The sequence below is a fragment of the Dendrobates tinctorius genome, unplaced genomic scaffold (genome assembly GCF_039654945.1).
Source record: "Dendrobates tinctorius isolate UK_male_01 unplaced genomic scaffold, ASM3965494v1 ptg000196l, whole genome shotgun sequence".
Classification (NCBI taxonomy): domain Eukaryota; kingdom Metazoa; phylum Chordata; class Amphibia; order Anura; family Dendrobatidae; genus Dendrobates; species Dendrobates tinctorius.
This window is the reverse complement of record NW_027361863.1, coordinates 8,669,332-8,682,986: the sequence shown is the minus strand read 5'-3', so window position 1 is coordinate 8,682,986 and position 13,655 is coordinate 8,669,332. Positions and strand designations below refer to the sequence as shown.

General features: G+C 50.0%; 1 protein-coding gene across 2 annotated transcripts in view; it reads right to left on the bottom strand.

The window, feature by feature from the left end:
* The window catches only part of MMS19 (MMS19 homolog, cytosolic iron-sulfur assembly component), a 135,136-nt gene that overhangs the window by 81,170 nt on the left and 40,311 nt on the right, over window positions 1-13,655 (bottom strand). The window lies entirely within an intron of this gene.

Below are 13,655 nucleotides of genomic sequence, written 5' to 3'. Positions count from 1 at the left end.
TTGCAGGTATGTATGATTCCTTCCCTGTAGTGTGACAGGTCCGGGTAGCAGGGCGGCAATAATAGAAAGCCCTGCATAGTGACGGCCATTGCATTACTGGTATGGGGCACGACGGCTATATTTCTTCTTCCTTCCCCGTTCTGCCTATCCTGCACACCTTCCACCATGTCTGCCCCACAGGAGTCCCCTAACGCCCGGGATGAGAACACACCCCTCCCTCCGGAGTGGGCTGTTGCCATGTTACAGTTGGTCTATGACCTGACAAAAGTATCACAGTCCCTGGTCCAGGTCCTGGGACATCTTCCACATTTGTCTGCCGCCACCAGTGCTTCCAACGCCTCTCACGGTGGATTCGCACGCACCTGACCATGACTTTTGCAGGGACAGATCGGGTACAAAGCAAAAGAATTGGACTCGTTCCAGCTTCTCATCCAGCTCCCCGGGTCCCTCTGCATCATCTAGGATGCCCTTCTCTCCCCATGCCCCCTCCTCGGGGGCGGCTTTTGGGTCAGATGCAGATTCCCAGTCTGAGTCTGTCTGATACGGAACATGTCTCAAAGATGGAGTCTCTAAGTTCGGTAATCGCCTCCATAGAGCCAGGAGAATTTCTTTGCTCTGTAGACATTCAGGATGCCTATCTTCACATTCCTGTTTGTGTTCAGCATCAGAGATTCCTACGGTTTGCGATCCAGGAGGATTACTATCTGTTCATGGCTCTTCCCTTCGGCGTGGCCTCTGTTCCCAGAGTATTCACGAAGGTTATGGCAGCGGTCATGGCCATCCTTTGCTCCAAGGGGATACTCATAATCCCTTACTTGGGCAATCTTTTGATCAAGGGGCCGACCCGCCGAGACTGTGACCACCTTGGACACTGTTGACAATATATCTGAGACGGGCCAGAGAGAAGTCCTCCCTGACTCCAGCTCAGCACATGGTGTTTCTGGGTGTGAGATTCGACACAATCAAAGATCGTATATTCCTTCCAAAGGAGAAGCTTTTATCCCTCTGTCAGGGATTCGCACTCTAAAAGCGACCAGCTCCTCTCCCACTACGGTCCTCCATAAGAGTTCTGGGGAAGCCGATTGCCACCTTGGAGACAGTACCCTTTGCCCAGTTCCACACCCGCTCCCTTCAGCTGGCCATCTTGTCTGCTTGGGACAAGTGGGCTGCTTCCCTTGACCGGCCTATTCTACTGCCTCCCAAGGTGAGACAGTCCCTGACCTGGTGGATGCTATCAGCGTCAGTCCTACGAGGGAAGTCCTTTCTTCCTCTCCCCCAGTCTCCTCGGTTGGGGAGCAGTCTTTCTTCACCACACAGCACAGGGTCGCTGGAATACCCAAGAAGCCACTCTCCCCATCAATCTCTTGGAGATCAGGGCAATTTTTCTTGCCCTTCACCACTGGCAGTCCCTTCTCGCAGGCCAGTTGGTCTGTATACAATCGGACAACGCCACGGCCTTGGCTTACATAAACCATCAAGGAGGGGCTCACAGCAAACAGGTGATGGCAGAGGTAACAAGGATTCTGAGATGGGTATAGCTTCATGTTTCTGACTTATCAGTTGTACACATTCCGTGTGTGGAAAATTGGGCAGCCTATTTTCTGAGTCGTCAGAGTCTCGCATCAGGCGAATGGTCTTTCATTCGCGCCGTTTTCAACCAAATACTCCAGAGATCGAGCACGCCGAACGTCGACTTGATGGCATCTCGGATGAACCACAAGGTTCTTTAATTTGCAGCCAGGTCCCGGGATCCCCTGGACATCGGTTGCGATGCCCTAGTGATCCCGTGGTCCCAATTCCAGCTGCCTTATCTCTTTCCGCATCTCCCCTTGATTCCGAGAGTCATGAAAAAGATAAAGGCAGAAGGGATTCCCATAATCCTGATAGCTCCAGACTGGTCAAGACGGGTCTGGTACGCAGAGCTGGTGAACATGCTCATGGACGTTCTCTGGGATCTTAACCTTGTTCTTGGCGCACTCCAGCGTGCTCCTTTTGAGCATATTCATGACATTTCCTTTTCTCTCCCATCATGGAAAGTTGCCTTCTTAGTTGCCATTACATCCATCAGGAGAGTTTCTGAGTTGGCGGAATTGTCCTGCCGTCCTCCATTTCTGATTCTTCATCAGGACAGGGTAGTTCTCAAAGCTGTTCCTTCCTTCTTGCCTAAGGTGGTTTCTTCATTCCACATTAACGAAGAACTTGTTCATCCCCTGGAAAAGTCCCTCCACAAGTTGGATCTGGTCAGAGCTATCCGAGTCCAACTCTCAAGGACTGCTTCCTTTTGCAACTCTGATGCCCTATTTGTTATCTCTGAAGGTCGTCGTAAGGCTATGTGCACACGTTGCGGATTCTGCTGCGGATCCGCAGAGTTTTTGGCCCTGCGGATCTGCAGCAGATTTGACTGCATTGTACAGTACCTTTAAATTCTATGGAAACCCGCTGACGTGTGTATTGGGATGCATGGAGGATATTGCAGTTGATGAGTGGGGGAAGCTGACCATAGCCAGAATCCTATATGCTTCCAGAAAGCTCATTGCGGCCCACTGGTTAGATGACAAACCGCCAGTTAGACCGGAACGGATTAATAAGGTTAACTTTATTGTTTTGATGGAACAGAAGATATATGCGAAGAGGTCAACACATGCAGTTTGAGAATGTGTGGGGTGGCTGGATGGAGCACCCAGGCCTGGCTTCGGAGGCTCTTATGAGAGAAAGAATGCGTCTACCTACGTGCCCTTGACCCTCTGTGTTGGTACTTTAAACAGGGATCTTAAGTGGCTGTCTCGAAAAAAGATTCAAAATGTGACATGGTGTGTGATAAGTGCAATGATTTAAAGGGATGGGAGTAGGGTGGATGGGGGGAGGGTAGGGGATTTAGGATGTAAGTACAGTTATATCGCCTGTCAGGTTGAACATGGTTTATATTATATGCTAAAGTTTAAATGTATTGTCAAAGTTTCATGCTGACAATTTTTAAATAAAAATCATCTGATTTAAATTCTATGATAACAAAAAAACGCAGTGCACATGCTGCGGATTTGCTGCGGTTTTAAATCCGCAGCATGTCAATTCTTTGTGCGGATTCCGCAATGTGGGCACTTACCCTAAGGGGCTTCCAGCTTCCAAATCCACCGTTGCCCGTTGGATTCGTTTGGCAATAATGGAGGCAAACCGCATTTAGGACAAACAGCCTCCTCCAGGGGTAAAGGCTCATTCCACCTGGGCGGTGGGAGCTTCCTGGACAATATGTCACCATGCTTCAGGTTTACAGATTTGTAAGGCCTGTTTCACACTTCCGTTTTTTCAAATCCGTCAAAATCCGTTGGTTTCCGTAAAAAAACGGATCCGCCATTTTTTTGCAGGATCCGTTTTTTTTGTCCCATAGACTTCCATTAGTGGTTACCGCGGATCCGTCAAAAAAACGGATCCGTTTTTTTTTAAACGGATCCGTTTGCATCAGTTTCCGTTAAAAAAACGGAAACGGATCCGTTTGGCGGACACAAAAACGGAAGTGTGAAACAGGCCTAAGACTGCAACCTGATCTTCTTTGCACACTTTTGCGAGGATCTACAGGGTTTATGCCCATGCCTCGTCTGATGCAGGTCTAGGAAGGAAGGTGCTGCAGGCGGAGGTTACACAACAGCTGACCCGAGTTTGTTTTTTTTGCATTGTTTCCCACCCTTGGGACTGCTTTGGGACGTCCCATAGTTACCTGTGTCCCCAATGAAGCGATAAAGAGAGAGGGATTTTTGGTACTCACCGTAAAATCTCTTTCTTGGAGCCTTCATGGGGGGACACAGCACCCTCCCTAATTGTTTGTTGTTGGGTTGGTACATATGTTGAGTTTTTAGTTGCTTTTCCTACTGCTTTAACACTAACTGAGGTACTTGGTGCCTGTCGGTGGGTGTATACTACTGAGGAGGAGCTATTTTCTTTTTTTTCGCCTAGTGTTAGCCTCCAAGGGAAAGCAGCATACACCCATAGTTACCTGTGTCCCCCAAAGAAGGCTCCAAAAAAGAGATTTTACGGTGAGTACCAAAAATCCCTCTATTTTTTTAAGTGGAGGATTGCTTATACAGTGTCCACTGTACGGTGAAAATGACCTGGAAACAATTTTTCGTGTCAGTACCATTACAATTATACATTTCTACAACTAATAGACAACTTTTTTTTATTTTAGGGGCTTAAAAAAATAATTTTAAACTTTTTAAAAATCATATGTGGCTTGTGTCGCTATTTTCCAACACCTGTAACTATTTAACGATCAATGATGCTGTACAAAAGCCTTCCACCCCCCCCACCCCCCATACTGAGTTGTAATTTTTATTGATACCATTTTGGGGTCCACATAATGTGTTGATCGCTCTGCATTATTACATTTTGGGGGTAAGCAGAAAAAACAAAAAATAGCAACTATTGTTCTTTTTTTTTTTAATTTCTTTATGGCAGAAAATATATACAGTATATATATATATATATATATATATATATATATATATATATATATATATATATATATACACACATACATACACACACATACACTGCGTTCCAAATTATTATGCAAATTGGATTTAAGTGTCATAAAGATGTAATTTTTTGTTTTTCAAATAAACTCATAGATGGTATTGTGTATCAGGGCTCTTTGGATCACTGAAATCAATCTCAAATGCCTGTGATAATTAGTTTACCAGGTGAGCCCAATTAAAGTAAAACTACTTAAGAATGATGTTCCACATTATTAAGCAGGGCACAGGTTTCAAGGAATTTAGGAAAGAAAAAGGACCTCTCTGCTGCTGAAAAGCATCAAATAGTGCAATGCCTTGGTCAAGAGATGAAAACATTAGATATTTCCCAAAAATTTAAACGTGACCATCGTACTGTTAAGAGATTTGTGGTTGATTCTGAGCACAGACATGTTTGTGCTGATAAAGGCAGAATGAGGAAGGTTTCTGCCAGGCAAGTTCATTGGATTAAGAGAGTGGCTGCTAAAAAGCCATTACAAACCAGCAAACAGATATTTAAAGCTGTTGGTGCCTCTGGAGTCCCTCGAACCTCATGGTGTAGGATCATTCAAAGGCTTGCTGTGGTGCATAAACCTACTATTCGGCCACCCCTAAAAAGTGTTCACAAGCAGAAATGGTAGCAGTGGGTCCAGACATACATGAAGACTATTTTTCATACAGTCTTGTTTACTGATGAGTGTCGAGCAACCCTGGATGGTCCATATGGATGGTTGGTGGATGGCCACTATGTCCCAACAAGGCTGCGACTTCAGCAAGGAGGAGGAGGAGTCATGTTTTGGGCCGGAATCATGGGGAAACAGCTGATGGGGCCCTTTAAGGTTCCTGAAGGTGTGAAAATGACCACTGCAAAGTACTGTATATAGAGTTTCTGACTGACAGCTGTCTTCCATGGTATAAAAAGCAGAAATGTGCCTTCAGGAGCAAAATCCTCTTCATGCATGACAATGCACCATCTCATGCTGCAAAGAATACCTCTGAGTCATTGACTGCTATAGTCATAAAAGGAGATAAACTCATGGTGTGGCCACCATCTTCCCCTGACCTCAACCCTGTAGAGCAGGGGTCCCCAACCGCCGGTCCGCGGCCCAGCACCGGGCCACTGCAGTGCCCTTGCCGGTCCGCGGACACAAGGGGAGCCAGTGCCGGTCAGTGGCGTAGCGGGGGCTGGGGCGGCGCGCAGCAGTTCTTAGCGGCGGCCAGGGAGCGATCAAGCAGCTCCGCTGCCTGCAAGAGGGAATAGCAGGAGCGGAGCTGCAAGGACCCGGCGTCCAGCTTCCTGCCCGCCGCCCGCGCTTCCTGTCTCTGACTGACAGAGAGGAGAGCGCGGCCGCTGCTGTGTCAGAGCGAGGAAGCGTGGGCGGCGGGCAGGTGAGAGGAGAGAGGTGGTGTGTGTGTATATATAATGTGTGTGTGTGTGTGTGTGTGTGCGCGTGCGTGCGTGCGTGCGTTGGTCTGTGTTTGTGTAGCCTGGCCCTGGAGGAGATGGGGACATGAGGAGAAGGCCATGGGGGGAGTGATGGAGAGACGGCAGTGATGGGGTGAAGGCAATGATGGGGAGAGGGGAGTGATGGGGTGAAGGCAATGATGGGGTGAAGGCAATGATGGGGAGAGGGGAGTGATGGGGTGAAGGCAATGATGGGGAGAGGGGAGTGATGGGGTGAAGGCAATGATGGGGAGAGGGGAGTGATGGGGTGAAGGCAATGATGGGGAGAGGGGACTGATGGGGTGAAGGCAATGATGGAGAGATGGCAGTGATGGGGAGAAGGCAATGATGGAGAGATGGCAGTGATGGGGAGAAGGCAATGATGGAGAGAAGGGAGTGATGGGGTGAAGGCAATGATGGAGAGATGGCAATGATGGGGAGAAGGCAATGATGGAGAGAAGGGAGTGATGGGGTGAAGGCAAAGATGGGGAGAGGGGAGTGATGGGGTGAAGGCAATGATGGAGAGACAGCAGTGATGGGGTGAAGGCAATGATGGGGAGAGGGGAGTGATGGGGTGAAGGCAATGATGGGGAGAAGGGAGTGATGGGGTGAAGGCAGTGATGGGGTGAAGGCAATGATGGGGAGACAGCAGTGATGGGGTGAAGGCAATGATGAAGAGATGGCAGTGATGGGGTGAAGGCAATGATGGGGAGAGGGAAGTGATGGGGTGAAGGAAATGATGGGGAGAAGGGAGTGATGGAGCACTTATTCAAAACCTATGGTGAGTTGAGTCACATTATAAATGTTATTTAATTATAAGTATGCACTGCTACACTACAACCGCGTCCATAGCCCCGCCCCCTTATGACCAAAGCCCCGCCCCTGCCACACCTCCATCCCCGCCCTGCCGGGCCATGGAAGAATGGTCTTGCTTGAAACCGGTCCCTGGTGCAAAAAAGGTTGGGGACCACTGCTGTAGAGAACCTTTGGTGTATCATCAAGCAAAAGATCTATGAGGGTGGAAGGCAGTTCACATCAAAACAGCAACTCTGGGGGGCTATTCCGACTTCATGCAAAGAAATACAAGCAGAAACTCTCCAAAAACTCCCAAGTTCAATGGATGAAAGAATTGTGAAGGTGATGTCACAGAAGGGTTCCTATGATAGCATGTAACTTGGCCTGTTAGGATGTTTTGGAGTTAAATAGCTTTTTTGTTCAGTGAATGTGACCTCCTAATGCTGCAAATTCCACAAATGAGCATTTTCAGTTCTTTAAAACAGATCAAATGTTTAGAAATTCTAATGTGCCTAATAATTTGGAACAGTGCAATTTGAGTTTTTATTCATTTTGGAGATTATACTGTTATCATTGGGAGGTTTCTTCAATAAAATTCTATGTATACTCTAACTGGTGATGACTTTTATTAGACTGACTGTCATTTGTACTGACTATTTAGGAAAATCATAGAAAAATATCATTTGCATAATAATTTGGAACACAGTGTGTGTGTGTGTATATATATATATATATATATATATATATATATACACACACACACACACACACACATATATACACACACAAAATATATATATATATACACACATACACACACATACATTACATAAGCGTCAGAAAAGGAGATTTTTGTGTACTCACCGTAAAATCTCTCTCTCTTAGCCTCTAATTGGGGGACACAGAACCATGGGTGTTATGCTGCTGTCCACTAGGAGGCAACACTATGCATAATCTGAAAAAGATTAACTTTGGCTCCTCCTCTGCAGTATACACCCCTGGACGGCGTCAGCCTTCTCCAGTTTTGTGCAAAAGCATTAGGAGGAATATACCAGAAACATAACCATGCCTGTAAGAAGGCTACTATAAACGAGCTCAAAGAATATGAGAACCCAGCTCAAACAATATGAGAACCCAACCGTAACAACGGCCCGCAAGGGCAACAGGGTGGGAGCTGTGTCCCCCAATAAAAGGCTAAGAGAAAGATTTTACGTTGAGTACACAAAAATCTCCTTTACTCTGTCGCCTAATTGGGGGACACAGAACCGTGGGACGTCCCAAAGCAGTCCCTGGGTGGGAAGCAGTGGACGAATATTGTACTGACAGTTCCCTAAATTTGGGTTACTGCCGCCTGCAGGACGCGTCTACCCAGGTTCGCATCCGCTGAGGACTGGGTATGCACTCTGTAGTGTTTTGTAAATGTGTGCAGGCTAGTCCAAGTGGCTGCCTTACACACTTGATGTGCCGAGGCTTGATGCCGAATGGCCCAAGAGGCCCCTACCGCCCGCGTAGAGTGTGCCGTGATACTGGCCGGAAGAGGAGAATTGTTAAGGCGGTAAGCCTCTTGAATGGTGGACTTGATCCACCTAGCAAGGGTGGCTTTGGAAGCCGGTAGGCCCTTGCGAACGCCTTCTGGAAGAAGGAAAAGGGAATCAGACTTCCGGAAGGGAGCAGTCCTAGACACGTAAATACGCAATGCCCTGACAAGGTCAAGCGTATGCAGAGCCTTCCCCACTCTATGAACGGGAACCGGGAAAAGAGATGGTAGTGAGATTTCCTCATTGAGGTGGAAGGTGGACACAACCTTCGGAAGGAAGGATGGCACTGTACGGAGAACCACCTTGTCCTGATGAAAAACCAGGAAGGGTTGTCTGCAGGAAACAGCTGAAAGTTCAGACACCCTGCGTAGCGAGGTGATTGCCACCAGGAAAAACACTTTCTGTGATAGAAAGCGGAGTGAGACCTCCTTAAGGGGTTCAAAAGGAGGTGTCTGTAGTGCTGTCAAGACCAGGTTGAGGTCCCACGTCTCCAACGGATGTTTGTAGGGGGGCACCAATCGGGAAACCCCTTGGAGAAAAGTCTTCACTTGCGGCTTGATAGCAATACGCCTCTGAAAGAGCACTGAAAGCGCTGACACCTGGCTCTTAAGCGAGCCCAGGGATAGCCCGGCGTCCAGACCTGACTGGGAAACCGAGGACCTTTGGAAGAGAGTAGCGGAATGGGATGTGCCCACGAGATTCGCACCATGTGAAGAAAGCCTTCCATTTACGATAGTAAATCTTGGCTGAAGTTGGCTTTCGAGCTCTGGTTTTAACAACGTCCGGTGAAAAACCTGCTTGGGTCAAAACCCAGGTCTCAATGGCCACGCCGTCAAATTGAGAGCCCCTGAGTTCTGGTGGAAGAACGGGCCTTGTGACAGAAGGTCGGGACGTGTGGGGAGACGCCAGGGAGCATCTGCTGTGAGTTGCACGACGTCGACGTACCATGTACGCCTGGGCCAGTCTGGAGCGATCAGGATGGTGGGAACACCCTTTTGTTTGATCTTCCTCAGGACTCTGGAAATCAGGGAGAGGGGTGGAAAAATGTACAGAAGCTGGAACTGGGTCCAGTCCTGAACCAGGGCATCTGCTCCAAGCGACCGCGGATCGCGCGTCCTGGCCATGAAATTGGGAACCTTGGCATTGAGATGGGATGCCATCAGATCCACGTCTGGGGTCCCCCAACGATGGCAGATCTGACGGAAAACTTCAGGATGGAGAGACCACTCCCCCGAGTCCATTCCTTGATGGCTGAGATAGTCGGCTTCCCAGTTGTCCACACCCGGAATGTGGACCGCAGAGAGTACCGACCTTGCATCCTCCGCTCAGTGTAGGATACGTGTTACTTCGTTCATCGCCTGGATGCTGCGGGTGCCGCCTTGATGGTTCACGTATGCCACCGCCGTGGCATTGTCCGACTGCACTCTGATATGAGAGTCTGCTAGCAAGTGATGGAAGGCTTTCAATGCCAGGAAGATGGCCCGAATTTCCAGGATGTTGATGGGCATGGTCACTTCCATTGGTGACCATTTGCCTTGCGCTCTGTGATGTAGGTGTACCGCGCCCCAACCCGTAAGGCTTGCGTCAGTGGTCAAAACCTTCCAGTGACCGGAGAGAAAGGATTTTCCCCTTGCAAGCGAGGTTGGTTGGAGCCACCAGTGCAGGGGACCTCCTGGTTTTCGCTGATAACCGGAACTCCCTGTTGAGGGAGAACGGATTCCTGTCCCAGGACTTGAGGATGGCCAGTTGAAGGGGTCTGAGGTGAAACTGGGCAAATGGTACCACCTCCATTGCCGCTGCCATCCTGCCCAGTACCCTCATGGTATACCGGAGAGATCAGGGAAACCTGCGGAGGAGAGTGTGAACTCCCAAACGGAGGGCCAGTGCCTTGTCCCTGGGGAGGATCACCAGACCCCTGGAGGTGTCGAATAGCATCCCCAGGTAGGTCAGAGACTGACTCTGGGTAGTCAAGGACTTCTGTAAATTGACAAACCATCCCTGGCGACTCAGTGTCGATCGTGATTGAGACGTTGACCTCGCAGTCCTTGAAGGTGGGGGCCCTGATGAGAAGGTCGTCCAGGTATGGAACGACTACTATGCCTCTGGAGTGCAGAACGTCCATGGTAGCTGCCATGACCTTTGTAAATGTTCTGGGAGCCGTGGCGAGACCGAACGGGAGGGCCACAAACTGGTAATGGTCTTGGTTGATTGCGAATCTGAGAAATCTCTGATGGGAGGGAGCAATCAGTATATGCAGGTATGCGTCCTGTATGTCTATGGAGGCGAGATATTCTCCTTTCTCCATGGACGCAACGATTGACCAGAGGGATTCCATGCGAAAGTGACGAACTCGAACATACTTGTTGAGTTGCTTGAGGTCTAGTATGGGTCGGACGCTGCCTCCCTTCTTTGGCACCATGAACAGGTTGGAACAGAATCCTCGGAAGCGCTCGTCTGCTGGAACCGGTATTATAACTCCTGCTTGCAGGAGGGATGAAACCGCTTGATGGAAGGCTCGAGCTTTGAGTGGAGGTTTTGGAGGGACAGAGAAAAAAAAACTTGTGCGGTGGGCTGGTAGTAAACTCAATCTTGTATCCTGAAGACACTATTTCCTTGACCCACCTGTCTTCTGTAATAGGCAGCCAGACCTGCTGAAAGAGAAGCAGTCGTCCGCCTACAAGTGGAGTGTTTTCCGGAGGGCATGAGTCATGATGAAGGAAAAGTTTGAGCTTTTCCTCCCTTGGATTTTGCCTGGCTTGCCTTTGACTGCCAGTTTCTGTCCGGCCTCTGTGACGCCCGTGTGTTGTCCCTGCGAGGGGAACGGTTCCGATTTTGTGCCGGGCGCGAGACGGACCAGCCTGAAGAATTCCGAAAGGATCGGAAACGAGATTGATTACGTCTTTTAAACGTGCGTTTTGGTTTTAGCTGAGGGAGGGAAGTACTTTTACCCCTGGTAGCATTGGATATCATTGTATCCAGCTTTTCACCGAAAAGACGGCCACTGAAGTACGGGAGATTTGTTAGGGACTTTTTTGAGGCCGCATCCGCCTTCCATTCTCTTAGCCAGAGAATACGCCGGATTGTGATGGCATTTGATGCTATTCCCGCTACCCCTCTTGCAGAATCCAACGCTGCATGGACCATGTAATCTGCCACTAATGCAATTTGCACCGCCTGGTCCGCCAGCTGAGGATTTGAAGCTTGGAGGCCCTGTTGTAATAGATCAGCCCAGGCCATAATGGCCTTGGCTGCCCAAACTGAAGCAAATGCGGGAGCCAGAGAGGCACCTGCCGCCTCGAAGATTGAGCGAGCCATGAGTTCTACCTGTCTGTCTGCTGCGTCCTTGAGGGTTGAGCTGTCCGGCAGCGAGAGAAGAGTTTGTGCTGCCAGCCTAGAGACTGGAGGATCCACTTCAGGCGGATCTGTCCAATCCTTAATGTCCTTCTGTGGGAAGGGGTACTTTGCCTCCAAGTATTTGCGATTGGTGAATTCTTTCTCAGGCTGCGAAAAATGCTTAGAAAGTATTTTTTGAAATTCCGGGTGATTAGGAAAGACCTTAGATGGTTTCTGAACACTTTCAAAGGAAATCTTGTGTTCTGGTACTTCAGGGGTTGGATCAGAAATGTCCAGCATCCAAAGAATGGAAGAGATTATATCCTCAACTAGCGCAGTATTGCTAGGGGGACAAGGGAGCAGCGCGTTCTGTTTCTTTATCCGAGTTGGAGTCACATATGCCCTCTGAGTCTTGCGCATCGCTAAGGAGCTCCCTAGCGGGCGAACTAGGGCGGAGGTGTTCTGTGGTCTGGGATCGTTGTGGAGATCCGCATTGTCTTTCTCTATCAGGGGACGGCCTCGGTGACCTGAGGCCACTGTGCCTCTCCCTGGAGGGGGACGACCTAGTGCTATGTGAGGACGCAGATGAACGCGACCTGTGGGTCCGCTTACGTCTCGAACTGTCGGAAGCGGTCTGCTCCTGATACCAGACGTCCCTTTGCTGGGTAACGTTCATAGCCCAAACATGACCCTGCAGAGCCTGCAGTAGTGTGGAGGTCAGGTTATCTATGGACTTTTGTCATAGACTGCGACATCTGAGTCGCCCATTCCGGCGCAGTAGCGGCCACAGAAGCGTTGGTAGGGACTTCTTGGGGTTCTGATCCTGTTTTTTGGGTACAGTCCCGGCAGTGCGGGTAAGTGCTGCCGCTGGGGAGAGTGGCCTTGCAGGCTGTGCAGACTGCGTAAAAGCAGTCTTGCCTGGTCCTTTTCCTTGAGCCCGACATCGTACCTATTTGCAGAGGCCCTACAGGGGTATCTACGCAGAGGAAAGGAGGAGTAGGGGAGCGTTATAGGTTACAGGAACTCACAGCTGAGTACAAAGAACCCAGCTGTGATCTTTCCCCACCAGTGCTCCCCCTAGGTCCAGCGCTGATAAATCCCACGTCCTGTACCCCCCAGAGACCGCTGTGCTGCCTTCAGTTTCATCAAGTGCAGCAAGATGGGCACCGGATTCTGAGGTGGAGGGGGAAGGGGGCGGAGAGCTGAAAAGGGCGCGCGGAGCTAAGTAAAAGCGCCCCCTTCCTGTCTCGATCCGCCCCTTCTATGACACTGCAGTGTAATTTTTTGTCATCCGGGGGGGCGGGCGACTTCGGCTAGGCCGAAGCCGCGGCCTAAATTTGATAGCTCATGCCCAGAAGGGCTCCAGGATGGCGCGGTTGTCCGGGGGAGGGTCGGATTCCAACCAGACCCCCCCGGTAGGCTATCGGTGGGGACATGAGCGCCACCTGGGCCCTGTGGGGGGTCCCTTTGAGGCGCTATGCAGCTGGTGCTGCCGCAGAGACAGGGGCGCAGGGAGCCCTGTCTCTGACAAGTGCCATGCCTGCCTTCACCTCCCCCGGTCCAAACTGGAGCCCGCAGCTGGTCTGGGGTCCCCGGACATGTAAGTGGCCGAATGGTGCCTGGTACAGGCCCTATCTGCGGTGTCTCAACCTAATGCCCCCAGAGGGGGATTAGGGAGGGTGCTGCTGTCACCGTCAGGTGGCTTCGTCCTACCCTCGACCTCAACCCAGAGCCCAAGGAACTGGGGAAGGAGGGGGGGGCCTCGACTTCAAACCAGTACCCGAGGGACTGGGGAAGGAGCGACATGGGGAAGAGCCATCTCGTCCTCAACCGGGTACCCCTTAATAGGGGACCGAGGAGGGAGCCGTGCCGGGAGTCTCACTGGAGACCCGCTTTTCTTCATCTGTAATCTGTTGAAAAAAATTAAGGAAAAAAACGGAAGAGAGAAAAAAATCTTAGGTGTGCCTCCTTGCGACACTAAGCAAAAACTGGAGAAGGCTGACGCCGTCCAGGGGTGTATACTGCAGAGGAGGAGCCAAA